Consider the following 22,154-nt stretch of genomic DNA (forward strand, 5'->3'; position numbering starts at 1 on the left):
GGAGACACAATTCAATTCATGACATAGCATGACTATAATTGGCCAGGCTAGGTCATGTATCCACCCTTGGAGTGGAACAGATAAAGTCAGCCTTACTTGAGCCAAATGACCTGAGAGTGAAGGAATGGTGATCCTCTAAAGAAAAACCAGAGGAAATGAAATGCACGGCTTCTTGGACCTGTACTTGGACCTGAACTTTGGAAAATCAATCCTAAATTTAAATTCTGGCTCTGTTGTTTACAGTCATGAGACCTTCGGCAAGGCACTTTGCCAATCTGAGGCTGAGATTTTCCTTCTGTTAAAAGTAGCAAATATTAATATCTCTTGGAGTTCCTGGGTGGTGCAAACGGTTAACATGCTTGGCTGCTAACTGAAAGGCTGAAGTTTTTAAAGACTGAAGGCACCTCAGAAGAAAGGCCAGGCGATCCATTTCCAAACTATCAGCTATTGAAAACCCTAAGGAGCACAGTTCTACCCTGACACACATGGGGTCACCATGAGTTGAAATTGACTCAACAGCAACTGGTTTAATGTATCTCTCATTGTTGTTAGTTGCCATCGCGTTGTCTCCTGCTCATGACAACCTTATGTATAACAAAAAGAAATGTTGCCCAATCCTGCACCTTCGTTTTGATTGTTGGTATGCTCAAGTCCATTGTTTCTGCTATTACGTCGTATTTTGGATGTCTCCCAATCTAAGTGGCACATCTCCTAACAATCTATTGGACACTATTCTATTGTGATCCATAGGGTTTTCGCTGGCTAAATTTTGGAAGTAGATCACCAGGCCTTACTTTCGGGTTGCTCTTAGTCTGGAAGCTCCACTGAAGCCTCTCCACCACTGGCGGCATAGTTTCCAGCATCACAGCAACAAGTGGGCCACCACAGTACAACAAACTGACAGGCAGGTGGCGGCTGTCTCCCATAGCTGTTATAATTGGGTCTATGCTTCACCCGTATATGCTAAATGTAAGCTTTCCCCTAGACACTGGCCTCAGGCTCTGTGGTCCCAGCATAAATCTACTCAGGAAATGACAGTAGCTGAGCTAGGTGATGCCTAAAGAGTTAGCATCCTCCCCAACCTCATTGTCCCTGTGGCACAATGTCCCTGTGGTACAAACTCCGTCTACATTGCAATCACTTCCCCTGGTCACCTGGAATTATTTTCATTCTCTATCTGGCAAGGCGAGAGTGTAGATTCACCATCGTTCAGCAAGGTGACAGCATATTTAGCAACATAAGGGAACACTTCTCTGTAAGCTCACACTAACGGGGAAATCTTGTGTTGCCAACATCAGGAGTTAATTAAAGGTCTATCACTTTCAGTCAAGCTGATATCTCTTTGGAGAGACCCACCAAAGATGTTAATTACATAAACTTTGAAGATCCAAGTTTTAATCATTTGTGCAACAATAATAACTCAAAAGGTGAAAGTTAGCATTCTGGTCTGTCCACTAAGCTTTGGCAAAGCATCCATACTCGCGTCAGGGGTGTAAACAGACGAGACCTTCCCAGAGCACGGCGCGTACCTGCCCACCCAGGTCAAGGATACACCACAGCCATTAGTGCCAGTGGGCTTCAGAGCGCGGCTGCTGCTTGCAGAAAGAGCATCACAGACGTGTGCACACGCTTTCAACTTCTTCCTCATTGATACTGGGGCATTATACATGCAGAATTTGTAGAACTGTGTAATGGGACATATTTACTGATGTAAAAAAAAAAGAAGAGAGGCTTTTATTCATCGATGTTTCCCTAGGAGAAAGCATCCTAATTGTTTGCACTTCTCTGAGCCACTTATGATGGAGCTGAGCCCACCGCCCCACCCAGGGCATTCCTAAGCAGTAAAAGACCCTCCCTTAATAAATTTCTCTGCTGTTTTCATCTATAGCAGTAGAGACATTCATTTTGATCTGAAATGGAGATAGGAGAGAATGTTGGCCTACAGAGCAGGAAATGTCACCCTCTCCCCACAATCCACGACACACCACATCTTCACTGATGACTGTAGAGGTCCTCTCACCCAAGTTAGACACCCAATACTGAGACTGCAGGACCTGAGGTGTTGCAAACAATTAATGGTTAATGCGCTTGGCTGCTAACCAAAAGGTTGCAAATCAGAATTTCAAGTCTACCCTGAGGCACCTTGGAAGAAAGGCCTGGTGATCTACTTCTGAGAAATCAGCCATTGAAATCCTTATGGAGCACAGTTTTACTCTGACACACATGGGGTCACCAGGAGTCAGAATTGACTCGATGGCAACTGGTATTTTTTTAGGACCTAAGGCAGAGGGAACCATATGTACATAAGTCTACTCCTTGTTCCCCCTCATCCCCCATCCCAGACTGGCAGAAACCTAATGGAAAAATCTAATCTTCTCAAAGCTGTGGTGGTTCGTGACAGTCTTGGGTAAGACGGTCACAGGCTTGAGACTGCCTGGCTGATGTATGTTTTATCGAGAACAGTAATGACCAAAACAAAACAAACAAAAATACAGTCAGTGAAATATAAAGCATGCACAAATATTGCTATCAAACTGGTTTCCACCACCCGCACACGAGTGCTTCAACCCATCAGGCACAGCACTCCCCCTAGTTTGGCAGCACAGACAGGCCGCATCGCTGGGATCAGAGTGACGTAGTTCCGAAGTGGGAGGGAGGAAAGGATGAAGTCAACGTGGATCACCTTGATAAAAAATAAAAATGCATGGCCCTGGTTAAACTCTGACAAATCTACATGAAGGCTGTTCACATCACAAAATGTTGAGGATATAAAGAGAGGATGACAAAGGCAGAAAAATATGACTCAGTTTAATACAATTTTTTTAAAAAACGTAGTTCACAGTGGAAGGATGTGACTAGTGTCTCCCAGGATTTTTGCTCAGAACTCTCTAACCCTGATATTAAAAAAAAAAAAAAATAGTGCCATCGATATTAAAAAAAGCTGCTGTCAATTTGGCCCCTGACTCATGGCGAGCCCACGCACAACAAAACAAAATCCTGCCCAGTTCTGCGCCATGATCAGTTGATGATTGATCCAAGTTAGGACCATTGTGACCCAAAGAATTTTCATGGACTGACTTTCAGAAATACACCACCAAGTCTTTCTCCCTGGTCCATTTTAGTCTGGAAGCTCCGCTGATACCTATTCAGCGTCATAGTGACACGCAAGTCTTCAATGACAGAGAGGTAGTGACCGTGCATGAGAGGCATTGGCCAGGAATGGAACCTGGGTCTCGTTCACAAGGAAGGCAAGGATTCTACCACTGAATCACCAGCGCCTCTCATTAACTCTAGAACCCCTTTTTCTTCTTCTTCTTTTAAACCATAATCTAGCAGTTTTATTTGTATAGGCCGTTCCTCCTCTCTTCCATCTTATCCTCCTACCAAACACTCACTGCCTGGCAGTCCCACTCCAAGAATGAGCTCCTCCCAGAGGGTCTTAGTCATCTAGTGCGGCTATCACTGAAATACCATAAACGGATAGCTTTAACAAAGAGAAGTTTATTCTTTCACAGTTCAGTAGGCTGCAAGTCTGAATTCAGGGCATTGGCTCCAGGGGAAGACTTTCTCTCTCTGTCAGCCCTGGAGGAAGATCCTTGTCATCAGTCTTCTCTCTGTCTGGGAGCATCGCAGGGCAGGAACCTCAGGTTTAAAGGATGTACTTCGCTGCCAGCGCTGCTTTCTTGGTAGTGTGAGGTCTCCATGTCTCTCTGCTAGCTTCTCTATTTCATATCTCAAAAGAGATTGGCTTAAGACACTATCTAATCTTCTAGACCTCATCAATATAACTGCCGATAATCCATTTTAGTACATCATAGTGATGTACAACACATAGGGAAATCACATCAGATGTTAAAATGGTAGACAACCATACAATCATAAAAGGGAATCATGACCTAGCCAAGTTGACAGATATTTGGGGGAGACACAATTCAACCCATGACACAAAGAAAGGCCCCCTAGGAAGGCACAGAATAGGGGGTATTGGGAATCTGGATGCCCTTCCACCTCATTTCACTAAGAGCTGGGTGGTTGGGCAAATAGGTAGACAAATGGAGAAAATACCAAAAGTTTTGTCTCTGTCTTACTTTTCTTGCCCTTGAAAAGTAACTTGCTCTGATAAATTAAAGGCTGCAGTTGTGAACCGAATCCCCTATGTGGCAGCCCGGCGGCCTGACAACTTTTGATGTGTTTCGCTCACTGCAGGAAGAAGGCTGCATTGAGAAGGATGGGAGGAACTACCCAACACGGGCATGATCCCTCTGAAACGGAAATGAAATCAGGGAAAAGAGGTCTAAAGAAATCTAAATTTACACCAAGAAGAGAAAAAGGAGAAAAAGAAAAGAAAAAGGATGGAGAGTGAGCCTGCATTTTGAAAACTGAGGTTCTATGGCAAGTGCCCCTAGTGGTTCTGTTCTATTTCAGCAAAGGGTGGTTGAGGAATACCCACTGCCACCAAGTTGATTCTGACTCTTAATTGAGGACTAGGCACTTCTAAGTCTCTGCTCAAACATTCTGCCGAGTAATCCCCACAGGACTCCACCAAGCAATGTGCTGTTTCCCATTTTACAGACGAGAAAACCAAGGCGAAGAGGCTTGTAAGAGCTCCACAGCTAGAGAGGGACAGAGGTAGGGGTTTCATCTCAGATTCTCTGGAGCTAAATATTGCCTTCCCTCACCACATTGCTACCAGTCAGTTCTCTCTCCCCATCACAAAAGACAGAAACCCAGTCCAGAGAGGCTTAAGGAAAAGACGCAATTTGTTGACTGGAATGATCGAAAAGCCTATCTTACTCAGCCATCAAGAGAAATGAGGTCCTGATGCATGTTATAACATGGAAGAACTGAAAACATTATGTTGAGTGAAATATGTTAGACACAAAGGGACGATATATCGTACGATCCCACTTATTTGAAATATCTAGAATAGGCAAATGCATAGAGACAGGAAGTAGATCAGAGGTTACCAGGGTCTGGAGGGAAGGGGCAATGGCGAATTATTGCTGAAGAGACACTGTGTTTCTGTTTGCGGTGATGAAAGACGTTTGGAAGTTGCGGAGGTGATGGTAGCACAACGTGGTGAATGTAATCATTGTCACTGAATTGTACATGTGAAAAAATGTTGGCAAGGCAAATGTTTTGTCATATGTACTTACCACAGACACACACGAAAAATCTGGTCAGAAATACATGGATCTAAATGCTCAAATGATGCTATGAAGGCTGTCTCCATTTGAACCTTTACTTCTCTCTCTCCCTCTCCACTCCCACTCCCATCTGTTCCCCTCTGTGTTCTCTTCATTTTTAAGCAGGTTATCTTTGTGTGATGGCCCGAAGCAACTCCATGCTTCCATTCTATGACAGCAATTTAAAAGGCACCTCAGAAGAAAGGCTGAGTGATCTACTTCTAAAAAATCAGCCATTGAAAACCCTATGGAGTACGGTCCTACCATGACACACATGGAGTTGCCATGAATTGGGGCCAACAGGACTGCAGCTAGCTCTGGTTTTGATTATGTTTCCAATAATAGGTCCAATGGGATCCCAGAGTGAAGTCACCTGGCTGGCTGGGGTCACGTCCTCTCTGGAACCAATCACTCAGACAGGCTAGGGAATGTGGAGGTAGTGGTTCTCCAGGGAAAGTTGTTATTAGACATAAAAAATAACTTCATAGATACCTTCAGAGCATGGTTTGACTTCTAAGCTCACCCACAATCTTCCTTGTGGAACCCTCATTCTTGGAGCTATTCCTCTGAATAAAGCTCCAGAGGTTGTTTCAATGTGAGCAATCTCCCAGGAATCATCGCTGGGTACATTTGACCAAGATCCAGGCAAGGCTTTTGTATTAGTCACCTTTTCCCTTATTTCTATGGCAACTGTGGGGCTGGGAGGCTTGTTTCTACGTGGGCAGTGCTGTTTTTATCTGGCACCACTTCATAGCTATTTAGCGAGAGCCAAATTCAGCTGCAACTAAATTAATGGGCCGAGGAGGAAATTCAGGACCAGCAAAATCACTGTAGGGAGAAAAAGCAGTTCACGTCAGTACCAGTCCCCCAGTGGCTCCCAAGCTAAAGGGAGGAAGAGCATTCCTCCACCCTCTGCTCCACCCTTAATTTTCTGAAACTCAAGACAGCCGAGAACCACAGGAAGGAGGGCATCTGGAGAACATCTCTAAACTCAGAAGTAAAGCAGCCCCCCTTGGGAGATAACCGGGGAAGTGGTTTTGCAGCCAGACATAGCAAAAATTAGTATCCATTTTTTGAGTGTTTATGTGCCGTGCACCGTGCTAAGGAATTATGTATTAGTTATTCATTACTACTACAGACCTCTGGTGGTGCAAATCATTTACAGTCGACTACTAGCCTAAATGTTGGCGGTTTGAACCCACCCAGCAATGCTGCAGAAGAAAGCCCTGATGATCTGCCTCCTTAAAGATTACAGCCAAGAAGACCTTATGGGGCAGTTCCACTCTGTAACACATGGGGCCACCATGAGTTAGAATTGACTCAACGGCAATGGGTTTTTTTTTGTTGTTGTTTGATTCAGTACTACTACTCCCTGTCGCCACTGAGCCACCTCTGACATACAGCAACCCTACGTGTGTCAGAGTAGAACTCTGCTCCATAGGGTTTCCAGTGTCTGATTTTTCAGAAGTAGATCACTAGGTCTTTCTTCCGAGGTACCTCTGGGTGGACTCAAACCTCCAACCTTTCAGTTAGTAGTTGAGCGTGTTAACCGTTTGCATCACCCAGGGACAATTTATCCATTGCTGCATAACGTATTATCCCAAAATGTAATGATTTAAAACAATCCGCATTTATTGTCTGAGTGTCTATGGGTCAGGAATCCCACAGGCTTAGCATCAGGGCCTCTCACGGGCTACAGTCAAAGTGTAGTCTCTCAACATTCAACTGGGGAAGGATTTGCTTCCAAGCTCACCCACATGGTTGTTGACAGGCTTCAGCCCTCGTGGGCTATTGGATTGAGAGTCTCAGTTCCTTTTCTGACTGTTGACAGGAGGCCGCTGTTGGGTCCTTGCCACATGGGCCCCTCCACATGACACCTTGCTTCATCAGGACAAGCACAAGAGAAGTGCCAGAGAGAAAGAGAGAGCTGGCAAGATGGAAGTCACAGTCTTCCACAACCTAATATTGGGGTGACATCCCATCCCTTTTGCCACATTCTATCCACTAGGTCCAGGCCATATGCAAGTGGAGGGAATTACACAAGGGAGTGAATACCAGGAGGCAAGCCATCACTGGGAGACTGGTCAGAAGATGCCTTCCACAGCTTGGCATACATTTCAAAGTGCCAGCTATTCTCAGTATCCTCTAGTACTCAAGGCCCCATAGTCCATATCCATCCCTCCTCTCCAGACAAATCCGGATGCAGAAATAAGCCTCTCTCTGGGGAATAAAAAAGAATCCCCTTACACCAAAGCATCAGTAACAATTGAGACGGAATGTTTATTCTCCACTGTAACGTTCCCTTGGTGAAGGACTTCCCCAGACAATATTTAGCCCCTGTCCTCACCATTTATTTCATCTACCAGGTGGGAAGTCAGGGAGATGACACTGGTTCAGACCTGTCCCCTCTTTCCCTTCACATCTATCTGCCTTCTGGAGAGAACACTTGGTCCACTTGCTTGGCCACTTAGCACAGCTCTGCCTTTCTGAGGGGGATACTTGTAGTTTGGATACCCCAAAACCCAGTGCCATCAAGCCGATTCTGACTCATAGCAACCCTATAGGACAGAGTAGAACTGCCCCGTAGAGTTTCCAAGGAGCTCCTGGCGGATTTGAACTGCTGACCCTTTGGTTAGCAGCCATAGCACTTAACCACTATGCCACCAGGGTTTCCGTAGTTTGGGGAGGTAAATTCAATTCAGTTTTAAGAAGCCCTTCATCAGTCTTAAGCCAAGTCCTCTATCACAGCTTTTGTCAGTAATAAAGTAGCATTTTGAGCTCCATATCTCTAATTCCTGTCTTTCCCTCTCAACCAGTGCAGGAGTCAGATGGGGCTACCTACCAAGAGCAACATGAACTGACTCAGGTTTAAAAAGGGTCCCTTTGTCTGCTCTGTTGAGAATTGGCTGCAGGGGACAATGGTAGAAGCAGAGAGAGCTGAGGGTGAGCCAGGCAAGAGCAGGTAGTGGTTGGTCCAGGTTAGTGAGAAGCAAGGTGGTGAGAAGTGAAAATATTCTGGGTATATACTGAGGGTAGAACTAACGGGATTTGCTGATTGGAGATAAAATGTGAGAAAGAATGGAGTCAAGGCTTTGTGACTTGTGCAAATGAAAAGATAGATTTGCCATGAGGGAAGAACAAGAGCTGAGGCAGGGATTTGTCAAGTTTGAGGTGCCTATCAGACATTGTGGTAGGCAGAGTAATGACCCCCCCCTTAAAGAGGTCCATGTCCTAATCCTCAGAGCCTGTGTTTATATTACCTCCCATAGCAAAGGGGGATTAAATTTGCAGGTAGAACTAAAATTGCTGATCAGCTGACCGTAAAATAGGAAGATTATCCTGGGTTATCCCGGTGAACCTAATGTCATCACCAACACCAAAAGACCAAACCCATTGCTGTCAAGTCAATCAGCTCATAGTGACTCTACAGGACAGGCTCTATAGAACTTCCCCATGGAGTTTCTGAGGAGCAGCTGGTGGATTCTAACTGCTGACCCTTTGGTTAGCAGACAAGCTCTTAACTACTGCCCCACCAGGGCTCAGGGTCCTTAAAAATGGAAGTGGGGAGCAGAAGAAGAGTCAGTATCAGAGCGGTCCAATGTGAGAACTCTACTGGCCACTGCTGGCTTTGAAGATGGAGGAAGAGGCCTGCTGGCCAAGGAATGTGGGCAGCCTCTAGAAGCTGGAAAAGGTAAGGAAATGGATTCCCTCCTAGAACCTCCAGAAGGAACCAGCTCTGCCAACACCCTGAATTTAGCCAGTGAAACCTATTGCTCATTTCTAACCTCCAGAACTGTAAGACAATAAATTTATTTTGTATTAAGCCACTAAGTTTGTTTGTTACAGAAGCCATCAGAAACTAATACGGACATCCAAGAGAACGTCCAGTGCTGTTTGATAAGTAAATGAATAGTATAAAATAATCATACAGTGAGAAATAGAGGCCAGGCAATGATGAGAGATAGAAGGAGAGAGATTTATTATAAGGAATTGGCTTGTGCAATTGTGGGAGCTGGCAAGTCCAAAACCCCTAGGTCAGGCGACAGACTGGAAACTCAGAGGATGTCTATGTTACAGTCTTGAGGCAGGATTCCTTCTCCTTTGGGAAACCTCAGTTTTTTCCTTAAGGCCTTCAACTGATTGGATGAGGCCGACCAACATTATGGACGTAATCTGCTTTACTTAAGGCCAACTGATTTAAATGTTAATCACATGTAAATACCATCATAGCAACATCTAGACTAACCAACTAACTCTTTGCTATTGATTCCAACTCATAGTGACCCTGTAGAATAGAGTAGAACTGCCCCATAGGGTTTCCAAGGAGTGGTGGAGTTGAACTGCCTAGCTCTTAACCGCTATACCACCAGGGCTCCATCTAGACTAGTATTTGTCAAACAACTGGGCACCACAGCCTAGCCCTGCTGACAAATTAATCATCACACCTGCCTACTTCATTTCTGTGCCCCACGACTAAACAGATACAAGTATACATTTGTTGAATGAAAGAATGAGGGCACTCAGTAGTTTTACAAGGGAGAGAAAGCAAAAGAAAATGAGTTGGGTTAGATGCAGAGAAAGGGAACTCATAAGTATTGATCATCTGCTAGAGGTGTCGACAAAGGATAATCGAAAAACGAGATTCAATGACACACAACCAAAAGCAGGGCCTGAAGAAAAATAAGTTTCATGTTTATACCTGTCTTAGCTTCTTAGTGTTGCTATAGCAGAAATACTACAAGTGAGTGACTTGAATGAACAGAAATTTATTTTCTCACAGGTTGTTGTGGCTAGGTGCCATCAAGTCAGTTCCGACTCATAGTGACCAGGTTAGGAGGCTAGAGGTCCAAATTCAAGGTACCTGCTCTAAAGGACAACAGTTCCGTCTGTCTCTTCTGGGGAAACTCTGCCTCATCTTCTGTAACTTTGTTCTTGGCATTCCTTGGACATCTCTATATAATGTCTCCCTTTCACCCATTTTTGCTTGCTTGCTTTGTGCCTGATTTGTTCCTTTTATATCTTAAAATTGATTGGCTTAAGACATACCCTACACTGATATAGCCTCGTTAACATAAAAAGAAAGCCCTATTCCCAAATTGGATTACATACACAGGTATGTTGTTGTTGTTAAGTACCATTGAGTCAGTTCTGACTCATAGTGACCCTATGTACAACAGAATGAAACGCTGTCTGGTCCTGCACCATCCTCACAATTATTGCTATGTTTAAGCTCATTGTTGCAGCCACTGTGTCAATCTACCTCATCAAGGGTCTTCCTCTTCGCTGACCATCTACATTATCAAGCATGATGTCCTTTTCCACGGACTAGTCCCTCCTGATGACATGTCCAAAGTATGTGAAATGAAGTCTTGCCATCCTCACTTCTAAGGAGCATTCTGGCTTAACTTCTTCCAAGACAGATTTGTTTGTTCTTTTGGCTGTCCATGGTACATTCAATATTCTCCACCAACGGCGTAATTCAAATGCATCAATTCTTCTTTCATCTTCCTTAATCACTGTCCAGCTTTCACATGCATATGAAAGAAAATACCATGGTTTGGGTCAGGAGCACTTTAGTCCTCAAAGTGACATCTTTGCTTTTTAACACTTTAAAGATTTGCCAGATGTAATACATTGTTTGATTCCTTGACTGCTGCTTCCATGGACTTTGATTGTGGATCCAAGTAAAATGATATCTTTGACAATTTCAATGTTTTCTCCATTTATCATGGTATTGTTTATTGGTCCAGTTGTGGGGATTTTTGTTTACGTTGAGGTGTAACCCATGCTAAAGGCTGTAGTCTTCGATCTTCATTAGTAAGTGCTTCAAGTCCTCTTTGCTTTCAGCAAACAAGGTTGTGTCATCCGCATAATGCAGGTTGTTAATGAGTCTTCCTTGAATCCTGATGCTGAATTAGCTTCTTGGATTATTTGCTCAGCATAAGATTGAAAAGTATGGTGAAAGGATACAGCCCTGACACACACTTTTCCTGATTTTAAACCACACAGTATCCCCCTGTCTGATTCAAAGGACTGCCTCTTGGTCTATGTACATGTTTCACACGAGCATAATTAAGTGCTCTGGAATTCCTATTCTTCACAATGTTATTCATATTTTTTTATGACCCACACAGTGAGTGCCTTTGCGTAGTCAATAAAACACAGGTGAACATCTTTCTGGTATTCTCTGCTTTCAGCCAAGATCCATCTGACATCAGCTATGACATCTCTTCTTCCCTGTCAATGTACTGCTGCAACCATTTTTAATTATTTTCAGCAAAATTGTACTTGCATGTGATATTAATATTGTTCAAAAATTTCCACATTCTGTTGGATCACCTTTTTTGCAATGGGCACTTCTAATAGTTTGGCCAAGTAGCTATCTTCCAAATTTCTTAGCATAGACAAGTGAACACCTCCAGTGCTGCATCCATTTGTTGAAACGTCTCAATTGGTATTCCATCAATTCCTGGAGACTTGTTTTTCACCAGACCCTGAAGGCGCAGTGGTTAAGAGCTCAGCTGCTAACCAGAAAGTCAGCACTTTGAATCCACCAGCCACTCCTTGGAAACCCTCTGGAACAGTTCTACAGGGTCGCTATGAGTCAGAATTGACTCGATGGCAATGGGTTTGCTCTTGTTTTTCACCAATACATTCAGCGCAGCTTGGACTTCTTCCTTCAATACCATCAGTTCTTGATCGTATGCTACCTCCTGAAATGGTTGAATGTAGACCAATTCTTTTTGATACAGTGACTGTGTGTATTCCTTCCATCTTCTTTTGATGTTTCCTGTGTGGTTGAGTATTTTTCTCACAGAATCCTTCAATATTGCGACTTGAGGCTTGATTTTTCCTTCAGTTCTTTCAGCCTGAGAAATGCCCAGTATTGGGTTATTCTTCCCTTTTGGTTTTCTTACTCCAGGTCTTTGCATAGTTCACTATAATACTTTACTTTGTCTTCTCAAGCCACCATTTGAAATCTTTTGTTCACCTGTTTTAACTTATCATTTCTTTGATTTGCTTTAGCTACTGTACGTTCAAGAGCGAGTTTCTGAGTGTCTTCTGACATCCATTTTGGTTTTTTCTTTCTTTATTTCTGTCTTTTTAATGACCTTTTTCTCTCTTTATGAATGATGTCCTTGATGTCATCCCACAACGCATCTGGTCTTCTGTCATTAATATTCAATGTGTCAAATCTATTCTTGAGATGATCTCTGAATTCAGGTGGAATATACTCAAGGTTGTACTTTGGCTCTTGTGGTTTGCTTTAATTTTCTTCAGCTACAACTTGAACTTGCAAATGGGCAATTGATGGTCTGTTCTACAGTCAACCACTTGCCTTGTTCTGACCGATGACATTGAGCTTCTCCACAGTCTCATTCCACAGATACAGTCAATTTGATTCCTGAGGATTCCATCTGTTGAGGTGTAGATACAGAGTGGTCAAAAAAAAGTGTTTCCAAAGAATAGGTCGTTGGTCTTGCAAAATTCTATCAGGCAATCTCTGGTGTCATTTTTATCACCAGGGGCATATTTTCCAATATTGATCCTTCTTCTTTGCTTCTGACTTTCAAATTCCAATGACCAGTAATCATCAATGCATCTCGATTGCATGCTTGGTCAATTTCAGACTGCAGAAGTTGGTAAAAATCTTTAATTTCTTCGTCTTTGGTCTTAGTGGTTGGTATGTAAATTTGAATAATAGTTACATTAACTGGTCTTCCTTGTAGGCATATGAATATCATCCTGCCATTGACAGCGTTGTCTTCAGGATAGATCTTGAAATGTTCTTTTTGACAATGAATGTAACACCATTCCTCTTTAATTTGTCATTCCTGGCATAGTAGACCTTATAATTGTCTGATTTGAAATGGCCGATACCAGTCCCTTTCATTGCAATCTATCTTCAAGCATTCCATTTCATTTTTGACAACTCCCAATTTTCCTTGGTTCATATTTTATACATTCTATGTTCAGATTACTAATGGATGTTTGTAGATGCTTCTTCTCATTTTGAGTAGTGCCACCTCAGCAAACATAGGTCCAGAAAGTTTTGCTCCACCCACGTCACTAAGATCAACTCTACCTTCAGTTAGCAGCTCTTTCCCCATTGTACTTTGAATGCCTTCCAGCCTGAGGGATTCACCTTCCAGTACTATATCAGACAATGTTCTGCTGCTGTTCATAGGGTTTTCACTGGACAATTTTTCAGAAGTAGATTGCCAGGTCCTTCTTTGTAGTCTGCCTTAGTCTGGAAGCTCCACTGAAGCCTGTCCATTTTGGGTAACGTGCTGGTGTTTGAAATGCCAGTGGCATAGCTTCCAGTATCACAGCAAAGTATAAGCCACCACACTACAACAAACTTACAGATGAGTGGCAAACATACACAGATGTAGGGGTTAGAATTTACAACACATATTTTTGGGAGACACGATTTAATTCATAACAATATCCCTACTGAGCTAAAAATATTTAATGAAACTTTTGTGACAGGTAGAGAGATAAAATTGTTATTTCATTTAATCCTTGTGTTATGGATTAAACTGAATCATTAACCCATTGTGGTTATGTAAAAACGGGCTCACAGAGGCAACATGACTAACCCAAATTCATGCAGGTGGCATGTCTGGTGTTCAGAATCACAGCTGCCCCTGAAATCTCCATGGGACCAAGACACTGCCATCCACAAGGATCACTGAAGCCACTTAACTCGTACAGGAGGTTCGTTCTGGCAGTTCTCCTCAGCTATTCCAGTAAGTCAGACAAGACCAGGGCAGCTGTGTCAGAAAACATTTCTGCCTCCAGGTTTGAAGATCTACGAGTTCTCTGACCTCAAACCATCAGCACCTCTGAGATGACTCAAAGAGACAGCTACAAGCTGTTCCAGCAGAAAGAGGATGCTTCTGGGAAGCTCTTTATTTATTTTTTTTTCTCCTTAAATCTTATATCCTAGTGTGGTTTGAGATTGCCTGCTAATGTAAAGGTTGGCAGTTCAAACCCACCCAACCGCTCATCAGAAGAAAGGTGTGATGGCTGATGTTATATGTCTACTTGGCTAGGCTATGATTCTCAGTTGTTTGGCAGACACTGGACCAGTTGCGCTTCCATAAGGTAGTGGAATGGAATCACTTTCCATGATGTGATCAGCCAATCAGTTTAAAGGGGAGTCCTTGGGGATATGGCCTGCCTCCAGAATATAAATAGATGTTCTGGCAAAGCTCTCTCCCTGTCTGTCTCTCAACCCTGCACTCTTCTCATTGCCTGACCTCCTGTTTCTGGGATGTAAGCCTGCAGAAGTCTCTGGCCTGCCACTCGATCTTCTCACTCACCTCACTTGGCACCTAAATTCAAGCCACATTGACATGTGCACTTACCCAAACCTGATGTTTACTCCTTGTCTCTCCACCTGTATACCAGCTCCTACTTCTTGCCTTCACCTAGTGCTTCTGACTTAGCCCTGAAGACTCCCTGGCTACCCAATTTCTCGGAACCACCTCCTTCCTCTCGCTCTGTCAACCTGCATGGCCCTTATCACTATCCAAATAATGTCATTATCATTAATGTGCATAAATATGTATCTGCCCTCTGTCTCTTGAGGCCCTAAAGCAGGACATGGTCTCCCCTATTCTCTGCTGTAAAAGGTTCCTGAGTGGCTGTGACAGTTTGTGCTCAACTCCTAACCAAAAAGTTGACAGTTCAAACCCACCCAGCAGCACTGTGGAAGAAAGTTCTGGCAATCTACTGCCATAAAAATCACAGCCAAGAAAACCCTATGGAGCAGTTCTACTCTTTAACGCATGGGTTGTCATGAGCTGGAATCAACTCAATGGCAACAAGTTTAGTTTTTATTGTTTATTTTTTTAATTTACTCTCTGCTGTATCTCTGCGCTTAGCTCAGTGCCTGCACACAGCTGTGCCTTTCCCTGAAATCTCATGTTTTCTAAATATTGGTTTAAACAACAAGTGTTGGTGAGGATGTGGAAAAATGGGAAACCTCATACATTTGCTGGTGGAAATGTAAAATGGTGCAGCTGCTGTGCAAAAGTTTGATCGCTCCTCAAAAAATTAAACATAGAATTGCCACATGATCCAGCAATTCCACTCCTAGGTATACACCCGAGGGACTTGAAAGCAGGGATTCAAACAGATACTTGTGCATCGGTGTTCACTGCAGCATTATTCACAGTAGCCAAACGGTGAAAACGACTCAAGTGTCCATAACAAATAAATGTTATCCATGTAATGGAATATTACTTGGCCATAAAGAGAAATGAAGTTCCGATACATGTTACAACGTGGATGGACCTTGAAAATATCATGCTGAGTGAAGCAAGCCAGATACAAAATGGCAAATATTGAATGATCCTTTTATATGAAATATCTAGAATTTGGCAAATGCATAGAGACCAAAATTTATTAGTGGTCACGAGGGGTGGGAGAAGGAGGTGGGGGGACCCAATGCTTAGGGTGCACTGAGCTTCTGTCAAGGGTGATGGAAACATTTGGAAATGAATGGTGGTGATGGTTATACATCACGATGAATGTAATTAATGTCACTGAGTCGTGCATGTAAAAAAATGTTGAAATGGAAAATGTTTTGTTATATATATTTTTACCACAATAAAAAATACATGTTGGTTTATACTTTTTCACATCTCTAAGCTGGGTTCATTGCACAGGTCTCCTGTCTTGGAGGGATATTTCAGGAAATGTTCTCCAGTCCTAATGAGGATGAGGCTCCCAGGGCTCAGGAGGCCACAGGAAAAGGCCTGGATGTGGAAGGAGGTAGAGGAAGAGAGAGATGGAGTTGTGGCAGGGTGAGGGAGGGCTCGGGGAAACTATCTCCTCTTCCAGAGCTATTCAAGGGACCAGTTAAAAACAAAAACTGTTGCTGTCAAATTGTCCCCAAATCATGGCGACCCCATGTGTGTCAGAGTAGAGCTGTGCTCCACAGGGTTTTCAATGGCTGATTTTTTCAAAGTAGGTCACCAGGCCTTTCTTCTAAGGTACTTCTGGATGGTCTTGAACCTCCAAACTTTTGGTTAGCAGCTGAGCATGTTAACCGTTTGAACTACCCATGGACAGCCTTGGCCTAACCACTCCCTGTCCAATGACAGTCTCTGCCACCACCAAGGACAACAGCCTCCCAGACTCTCTCTTAATTCCATTCCAGAAAGAATTCTGCCTGTGAGGACCAGGACATTATCAGACTGGGTTTGTGATGCATGACCGGTCCCAAAATAACATCCACACCGTTGTCCCACTGGAAGGCTCTGTGCTGAGTTTCATTATTTTGGTGTCACTGTCTGCAGTCTGCTACTCCTTTCCCACTCCTGCACCCCCGGCTAACTCTCAGCAGGAAGGCTGTGAACTCGATTCTTAATTAAGTTCCTTTGCTGCCAAAAATAACTAGGCCTACACACACACACACACACACACACACTCACACGGGTTCTTCTGGTCTTTTTCTCTGTGCCCCTGGAAGGGCTGGATTTGAAGAGAGAAGAAGAGGCTACAGAGAGCGCCAATCGCATGTCAGGCCTGCTCTGCCTCCTTCTTGTTCCTTTTCTTGACCGAGCCCCATTCCAGGGCCATGGAGGGATAAAGTTTTGGATCATGATGGATTTGGGTTCAAACCAAGCTCAGCCATTTTCTGGCTGTGTGACCCTGAGCATGTCACTGCATTGCTCTGAGCCTCAGTTTTGTCATCCATAAGCAAGGAAGTTTATACCTACGTGCCACTAAGTAGAAACCCAATAAAGTGATCCCGTGAGGTGGTCTTGTTGATCCCCATTTTACAACAAAGAAAAATGACTTGGAGGTGGGCAATGATTGCCCCCAAGCACAGTGTGCTAGGGATTCTGACCAGGCTTGCTGGTCCTCCATCTTCCTAAACTCTGATCTGTTACTCAGCTGTTTCAAATTCTTTAGTGTTTTTGACCAAAATCATGGCTGATCCCACCAGGCCCCGTGGGCTGATTCCTCTTTCCTGACCTCTCCTCCCTGAAGCCTTAACTCCTATCCCCCTCTTTTATCACTCTCTGATCAGCTCCACTGGCTTTTTTTCAGTTCCTCGAATGTGCTATGCTCCCTGCTGCCTCAGGGCCTTTGCACGAGCTCTTCCGTCTGCCTGGATGCTCTTCCTATATAGACACCTCCCTCTTCTTCACCTAACATCACCTCACCCCTCATCTTTCAGCTCAAACTCCCCTTTCATGGGGAATCTTCCTCACCTTACAGGGCCCCAGGGTAATCCTTATACTTCTCTGTATGTATGGTTGCTTAAGTATATAGCTAGATATTGAATTGTGTCTCCTACACACATATGTTGAAATCCTAACCCAGGTACCTATGAATGTGACCCTGCTTGGAAATAAAGGTTTTTCTTTTGTTAGGTCAGTAAGGTCATACTGGAGTAGAGTGGGCCCTAAAACTAATCCATTCTGAGTGATGTCTTATAAAAAGGGAAAACAAACACTGAGAAAGACACGTGCACAAAAGAAGAGCCCATGTAGGAACCTTCTACAAGCCAAGGAGCGCAAGGAACACCCGGGGCCATGGACAAGGAAAGACCTTCCCCTAGATTTGAGGCCCTGATCTGAACTCCTCTCCTCCCAAACTGTGAGACAATAAATTTCTGTTCTTTAAAGCCAACCATTTGTGGCATTTTGTTACAGCAGCACTAGGTAACTAAGACTGTATATAAGTACACGCTGTTGTTAGTGACTGTCAGGTTGGCTATAACCCACAGTAACACCATGTATAACAGAACGAAGCATTGCCCCGTCCTATGCCATCTTCATAACCCTTGGTATGAGTGAGTCTGTTATTGTGACCACTGTGTCAGTACATGTCGTTGAGAGTTTCCTTCACCTTCACTGGCCCTTCACTTTACCAAACATGATGTTCTTCTCTAGTGATTGATCCCTCCTGATGATGTGTCCAAAGTAAGCAAATCGAAGTTTCAGACAATATTCTGTTTTCACTGGTTGATTTTTGGAGGAGATTGCCAGGCCTTTCTTTTTAGTCTACCTTAGTCTAAAAGCTCCACTGAAACCTGTCCACCATGGGTGACCCTGCTGGTATTTGAAATACTGGTGACATAGTTTCCAGCATCAGTCACACACAAGCCATCAGTCCGACAAACTGACAGACGGGTTATAGATATAAGTATGTAAGTATACGTGTATTGTCTCCTTACACACAAAATAAAAACAAACTCATTGACGTTGAGTTGATTCTGACTCATAGTGACCCTATAGGACAGAGTAGAACTGCCCCATAAGGTTTCCAAGGAACAGCTGGTGGAGTCAAACTGCCAATCTTTTGGTTAACAGCCGAACCTTAACCACTGCGCCACCAGGGCTCCTATCTCCTTATACTTTTCACTATTTGTAATTAGCCTGTGAGATCTTCAAGAGCAGACCACACATATCTTGTCCGCCATTTGACCCCTAGGGCTACAGCTGTGCCTGGCCCATAGCTGGGATTCAATATAGTTGGCATGGGAAGGAATGATTGAAAGGAGAAATAAATGCAGCTTCGTACCCTCTGAAAGCAAATAGCATGGCCTTGGCAACCTCCCAGCCGTCAGCTGGGGCCTCTGATCAAAAAGGTTCGGCTCCCCCATCACGAAATGGCTCAGGCCTCTGCCCTGCAGAGAAGCCCCCACGGTAAGACCAAGAAATAACTAATTAATAAGCAGCAGACACTCTGGAATAATATAGCTTGTTGTGCAAATGCAGTGCCTCAATGAGGGAGATGTGAGGTGACTTCTGCTCCCCCTAACAGCACCTGGCAATTTCTCTGCCTCTCTCCACCTCTTCTGATCCCCTCCCCCTCCAGAGTCCTGGGTGCTGGCAGGAGGCTCTGAAGTCAGCCAAGGAGATGAAGTTTCCTCCTTTTTTCCTTTCCCTGAACGAGGGTGAGCTGGTTAGGCTGGCCTGGGGAGGCCGTAGCCGGGCTGCTGCTCCCACAGTGCCAGTCTCGGAAGAGCGGTGGGATTTTGGCAGTGGGATGGACACACCAAGTGGAGGAAATTGTGTGCCTGCCAAGGGCTTCGAGTCCTTAGCTTTTAGGGCTTTGTTGCTTTTAGAGCAGGGCAAGGGTTTCTATGTGTGTTTTCCCTATTGAAAAAATAACATCACATCAGGGAATTTTTAGAAAGTAGGTGGAGAAAATCCCCTACAAATCTAGGGCCCTAGGGGTGCAACACTGCGTATTTTGCTGTTTTTGCATAGCTGAGATCTCAGGTCAAATCCTTTTTGCTTTTGCATGTTTTTCCTCATTTGGGATCATGTGTAAGCTTTTCCCATGTGGTTCCCTGGGGTTTCTAACTACCTGTGTCAAAGGCTGTAGAATATTGTAGAATGTGCCTTCCTTCACCTTTGGGGGCAGCGTCCTGCATCACCTCCCAGCCTCATCCACAACTGTGATGGTTACGGTTGCATGTCAACTTGATTTTCAGTACTTTGCAGTTATGATGTAGTTTGGCAGCTATGTAATAACGTAATCACCTCCATGATGAGATCTGCTCTGAGCAGCCAATCAGCTGAAAGGGAATTTCCTTGGGGTGTGGCCTGCATCCAATATATGTGGACTTTCTGACAAAGCTCGTTGGCTTTTGCTAGCTCTGGATCCTGCATCTGGCCTCTGGTTCTTGGGACATGAGCCAGCAGCCTGTGAGCCAGAGGCCTGCCGTCTGACCTGCCAGTGTTGGATTCTTCAGCCCTACAGCTACGTAAGTCAGGAAAAGGCTCCAGACTTGGGACTTACCAGCTTCTATAGCTGTATGAGCCATTTCTTGATATAAATCTTTCTCTCCCTATATATATGAGTGTGTGTGTGCGTGTGTGTGTGCATGTGTGTGTATAAGTATATATGCACCCTCCACTGTCTTTGCTTCTTTAGAGAGCCCAGCCTAAGGCAACCACCACTCCCAGTCCCCCTAGCCCATCCTCCTCCATGCCTGCTGCATGCTGGCTCTGCTACGACCAGCATCTGGTGTACCACATAACTGAGCAAATGACAGAAGCTTTCTGAGCCTGGTCTTTAGACTGAAGGACAATATGGGCTTCAGTGAGGATTAACCCAGTGCAGAGTCTCTGCTTTAGAAATCCCTGGGTGGAGCAAATGGTTAAGTGCTCGGCAACTAACAAAAGATTGTGGGATGAAACCCACCCAGAGGTGCCTCGGAAAAAGGTCACAGCCATGAAAATCCTACGGAACACAGTTCTACTCTGATACATGTGCAGTCACCATGAATCAGAGTTGACTCAATGGCAATTTTTTTTTTTTTAATTAGTCTCTGTCTTAGTTACCTAGTGCTTCCGTAACAAAAATACCACGGTGGGTGGCTTTAAAGATCAGAAATCTAGTTTTTCACAGTTCTGGAGGCTAAAAATTTTGATCAGGGTCTCAACTCTGTTGATTCCATAGATCAGCCTCACTCCTCGTGTTATGGATTTAGTTGTGTCCCCCCAAAATGCGACCCTGTTTGGAAGTAGGGGTTTTCTTTTGTTATGTTAATGAGGTCAAACAGAGTAGAGTGGATCCTAAACCTCATTACTTCTGATTTATAAAAAGATCGAATAGACACACAGTCAAAGACAGATGCCAAGTGAGGATTATCTACGAGCCCAGGAATCAAGGAACACCAGGACTACCAACAAGGCAGGAATTAACAAGGCCAAGGCTCTGACTTGGACTTCTAGCTTCCAGAACTGTGACAAATAAATTTCTGCTCTTTAAAACAACCCACACGTGGTATTTCTGTTACGACAGCCCTTACTAAGATGCCTAGTTTCTGGTGATTGCTGTCAATCCTTGGCATTCCTTGGCATGTCTCCCCAACACCATCTCCTAACCCCTATGTGTGCCTGTGTCTATTCTGTTCTTTTTTATAACTCAGAATGATTAGGTTTAAGACCCACACTACACCGGTATGACCTCATTAACATAACAAAACCAAACCCATTGCCTTTGAGTAGATTTCAACTCATAGCAAGCCCATAGGACAGAGTAGAACTGTACCATAGGGTTTCCAAGGAGTGGCTGGTGGATTCGCACTGCTGACCTTTTGGATAGCAGCCGAGCTATTAACCACTGTACCACCAGGGCTCTGACATAAGAAGCTCCTATTCCCAAAGATCATATTTATAGGTACGAGGGTTAGGGTTTCAATATGTATTTTGGAGGGACACAATTCAATTTATAAGTCTCCCAGTGTTGCCATAACAAATTCCCACAAAGTTGGTGGCTTCAAACATCCGAAATTTATTCTCTCACAGCTCAGAAGTCTGAAATCAAGTTGTCAGTAAGTCTGGTTCCTCCTGGAGGCTCTGAGGGAGAAACTGCCCCATGCCCCTCTGCTAATTTCTGATGGCTCTTGGCAACCCTTGGCTTAAAAATGCATCACTCCAATGCCTGCCTCCGTCCGCACATGGCGCTCTTCTCCTGAATCTCTCTGCATCCTCTCCTCTCCTAAGGCACCAGTATTAGGTGTAGGGCCTGCCCTTATCCAGGATGGTCTCATTGTGAGGCCCTTAACTAGTGACATCTACAAAAACCCTATTTCCAAATAAGATCACATTCTGAGGTTCTGGGTGGACATGAATTTTTGGAAGACATTATTCAATCCACTGTGCTAAGACAATACAAGGGAAGTTATTAACACTGTCTTAGGCTAGGTTCTCTAGAGAAGCAAAACCAGTAAATTGTATAAATATATATAGAAAGAGAGATTTATATTAAGGAAATGGCTCACAGGGTTGTAGAGGCTGGAACATCTCCAGTCAGTGGGTCAGGCTGGAGGCTTCTCCTGATTGGTGTAGCTGCAGGGGCTAGCGAACCCAAGATCTGTAAGTTAGACAACAGGGCTTTGGCTTACAGGCTGCAAAGACCAACAAATCCCAAGATGAACAGACAAGACAGCATGTAAGCTGCTAGCTCACGTCCTAAGAACCAGAG

The sequence above is a fragment of the Loxodonta africana genome, chromosome 2 (assembly GCF_030014295.1).
Source record: "Loxodonta africana isolate mLoxAfr1 chromosome 2, mLoxAfr1.hap2, whole genome shotgun sequence".
Taxonomy (NCBI): Eukaryota; Metazoa; Chordata; class Mammalia; order Proboscidea; family Elephantidae; genus Loxodonta; species Loxodonta africana.